Genomic DNA, 4,671 nt, shown 5'->3' on the forward strand with positions numbered 1-4,671 from the left:
GATCTACACGAAAGATAAACAGCTACCGGAATACACAGAATCGACTGAACAAGAATAAAACTAAGGAAATATTTTTTGTTGATGCAAGATTGCTCATAGACCGAGGATTCTCTTGCATCACCTACCGGTGCTACAATAAGAGACTGAGAAAGATAGTGAAAAGTGCAAATGTGAAGGTGGATGAGAACCTTGGAAAAGAAATCAGAGCCTGCAGATATGATGATGGTCAACATATTGTTCTAAATCCTACTCAGACTGAATAATTGAAGCAGAATGGTCCGGTAGAGACAGTTAATCTGGATGTTGCTACTACAGGTGGAGAGGTGCAAGAACATGAAAATCGGAACATTCAAAAGACTCTGAGCTATATAAGATTGAATCATTTAGAAAATCAGATTATTGGAGATAAAAATAAAGGTGTGATGACTAGAAGAAGGCTAGTTGTTGAAGAGGTGTGTTCGATTTCTAAAATTGAACCTAAAGATGTTGTTGAGACTTGCAAAGATGAAAATTGGATGAGAGCTATGGAAGAAGAGTTAAATCATATTGAAAAGAATAACAAATGGGAGCTTGTGCCTAGACCTAAAGATAAGAAAGTGATTTGTACTAAATGGGTATTTAGGAATAAATTGATTGAAGTTGGTGAAGTTGTTAGAAATAAAGAAAGATTGGTATGCAAAGGATATTCACAAAAAGGAGGGATTGATTATGAGGAGACTTTTTCTCTGGTAGCCAAACTTTAAGTTGTTAGACTATTGCTTGCATATGTTGCCTATAAAGATTTCAAAGTGTATCAGATGGATGTCAAGTCAACTTTTCTGAATGGTGATCTTGAGGAAGAAGTCTACATTGAGCAACCTAATGGATTTTCATTATTTGATGATGGAGACATGGTATGTAAATTGAAGAAAGCTTTTTATGGATTGAAACAAGCCCCTAGGTATGCTAGATTGGATAAGTACTTGTTGAAATTGGGATTTAATAAAGGGATTGCTGACAGTAATTTGTATTTTAAGATTGAGAATGATAACATCTTGATTGTTGAAGTCTTTGTTGATGATATTATCTTTGGAGGAGATGATGACTTGAGCATGAAGTTTGTCGGTGATATGCATAAATAATTTTAAGATGCCTATGATAGAAGAGATGAAATTTTTCTTAGGTTTGCAGATTTCACAGACTGGAAAAGGTATTTTTCTATCTCAAACTAAATATGTGAAGGATTTGTTGAAGAAGTTTTGGTTAGATGACTCCAAATTGGTTGGAACTCCTATGGTGATTGGTTGAAAATTGTCTAAGAATGATGAATCTATGAAAGCTAATCAGAGTTTGTACAGATTTATGATTGGTGGACTGCTATATCTTACTTAGACTAGGTCAAACATTATGCATGCTGTGTGCATGGGTGCTAGATATCAAACTGATCTGAAAGAGAGTCATGTCACTACTGTAAAGAGAATATTCATATTTGAACGAAACTATGGATTATGGTTTGTGGTATCTGAGTAATGATGATTTCATGTTATGTGCTTACACTGATGTTGATTGGGTTGGTGATGTTGATGACTGGAAGAGTACCTCCGGTGGTTCTTTCTTTTTAGGTAGTAAATTGGTTTCATGGGCTAGTAAGAAACAAGATTCAGTATCCTTATCTACTATTGAAGCTGAGTACATTGATGTTGTTGGTAGTTGCACTCAAGTAGTTTGGATGAAGTAAATGTTGAAGGATATTAGAGTTATCTATGATGATCCTACTATCATATACTGTGATAATTCCAGTACTATTAACATGTCAAAGAATTCGGTGCAACATTCAAAAACTAAACATGTGTCAATCAAATATCATTACTTGAGAAAAAAAGTCAGTGAAGAGGAAGTGAACCTAGAATATGTGTCTACAAAGGAACAAATTGTTGATATTTTCACTAAGCCTTTGCCTGCAGATACATTTGTTTATTTGAGAGAGAAGTTAGGGGTATCCACCCCTCTTTATGAGAACTAGATGCATTGAGTTGCATCAATCTATGGACCTCACAGTATTATTTAGATTGATGAGTTGGTGTTGCTCCTCTGGTGGAGTAGTCTGTTGGATTTGTTATATGTTTATGGGTGAGAGAATCATGACTTGTTTATCTAAGGGAGTGAGTTTAGTTTTCTATTTTGAGATCTTTGGCATTGTTGTCAAAGGGGGAGAGAAGCATGTGAAAAACTATTTTATCTGCTTGATCTTAGGGGGAGTCTGTTGGAGATGTTTTTCTTTCTTTGCATTGATTTTTTTCACATTTATATGTTTCCATCAATGCCAAATGGGGATATTGTTGGACATTGCTTCTGCTAGGATATGTTGTTGTCATTGATGTCAACATATCCCTGTGATTTATTGCTTTGGTGCTTGTAGATTGGTTTATTGAGATTTTTGTTTGGTGTATGGAGTATTTCTAGTATCATTATATTCTTCTATATTGGTTTTGGTGATCCAAGATGCTTAATTGACCATAGCATGTGATCCAGTTTGCAGTTTGTTTTTCTGATCAGTGCTTTGCAGAGTTCAATATTTCCTTTGGTATATTCTGGTGAGATTAGATCTTGAGTTGAGTCTTTGGGAGATTGTTTGGGATGGTCTTGTGTATCTTCATTTCAACTAGTTCATGATTTGGTGCTCTGTAAGTTATCTTTCTTCATGACAGTTGCTGTCGTATGAGTGTTCTTGAGTTGCAGACGTTGACAGATGAAGATTTGATAAGTGATGTTGGTGCAGCTGTTACTAATGATTCTAATGAGCTTGTTGGTGTTTCCTAATTGTGTCCTATTTATTTTGATTATCTACATTGATTGTTGTGCAATTTATTGGTGATTTTGCTAATCAGGTGATGTTCTTCATGTTATGTGATATTTTTGGTGGTGTAGCGTGTTATGGTTGATCTTGGCGTGATTACCGGTGCAAATGAGCATTTGCAAATTTGAATTAGGTCCATATTATATCATGTATATCATTATATTTGTCTGGTGGTTGATCCTTGTATCGTGTGATGTAATTTTATAATTATGAATTAAGGGTTTAGCCGACCTTGTTGTCAAGGTTGATGAATTGTATAAATAGGTGATATTGTCATGTAATATGTGTATTAAGGTTGTGATGTAGGAGCATCCCTGGTTCATAGCAATCTTCCATCAACCAAAAACATTTTACTTTCTATTTGTAGTTTCTGTTTTCCTTTCTGTGTGTCCCAGTTTTGGCTCATCGGATCATGTGGAGTTGGATTCTACTTGAAGACTTGATCATCTTTCTTGCTTCTAGACCACATCGCATTTGGATCATTTTCTGGCAAAATATTGCTATCGATTTCCTTGACAGTTTCCTATTACCGATTGGCAGTTCTTGTTACCGGTTGCTTGGACCTATTTTGGTTATCTATCGAAACCCCTTCCGAAGCTTGCAAAGCCTTGGGCGTTGATTATGATGTTACTTGGCATGTGGCCAGCCTTTTCCCGTGCTCTCCATTTCATCCTTTGGAGTTTCCGTACGAATATCTTAGCGGAGGTTGACCTTGTTATTTTGCATGTTAGGTTTTGTTCTCTGGGTTTTTATCCCTTTTGGGCCGACTAGATCCTTTGGATCGATATATATAATTGTAATTGCGCATTAGAATCAATTAACTAGAGAATGAAGTAGCTACACTGTGCATAGAAGATAGATCTAAAGATTCAAGGTCCTGGTTGTGACCTATTTTGTATGTTCTACTAGGAATGTGAGTCAGTATGCTATAACCCAGTTGTTACCGGTTGGATGTAATCAATTTTCGTGTAGTAAAATAATTTGTTATGCATTGCCTTCATCATATATTTGTGTTTCTGTTGTGTTTACTCTTGTTGACTAGTCCAGATTGATCTCTTTGAGGTCCCTCCTCACCGGTGACTTCTTCAAGTGGTATTAGAGTGAAGTTTCATTCTGGAGGTTGCGTGTCCTGATATTTTGTTGTAGGGGGGCGAATTGCGGATCTGACATGCAGTTGTAGAGGACTACTATGAACGATGGCACGAAGAGGAGCTAGGAATTGTGGAGCGCATGGGAATACAAACCCTGTTGTGATGGAGATGTTGTGAGGTATAGCAGCCAGGTTGGAAGTCGTGGAGATAGCCCAGAGAAGAGGTCGATATATTGAAGATGTAAGTGAAAATGAAGGAGAAGAAGCCCCGAAAGAACAAGCAAACCTACCAGCGGTTGATCTGGATGAGGAAAGGTTTTTGAGGGTTTTGAGTAGGGTGAATATAAACCTCATTTTTCCCCAATTAAATATGATGGGAAGTTAATTTCAGATGAATTGATGGATTGGATCTCAGAGATGGAGAAGTATTTTGATTTTGAAAACACTACAGAAGAGAAGAAGGTGAAATATGTCTGTGCCCAGTTGAAAGGTCATGCATCTCTTTGGTGGGAGAATTTCCAAGTTGATAGACAGAGAAGAGGTAAGGAGAAGATTAAGACATGGGATTGGATGATTGCTAAGTTGAAATCAAAGTTTATGCTAGCTGGTTATCGAGTGAATCTATTCCAGAAGTTGCAAAATTTGAGACATAAGGAATCTAGTGTGAAGGAGTACACCGAAACATTTTACAAGTTGAATATCAGATCCAGACATGTTGATGATGAGGTTGAACAAGTTGTAAGAT

This window comes from Cryptomeria japonica, chromosome 11, assembly GCF_030272615.1.
Source record: "Cryptomeria japonica chromosome 11, Sugi_1.0, whole genome shotgun sequence".
In the NCBI taxonomy this organism is placed as follows: domain Eukaryota; kingdom Viridiplantae; phylum Streptophyta; class Pinopsida; order Cupressales; family Cupressaceae; genus Cryptomeria; species Cryptomeria japonica.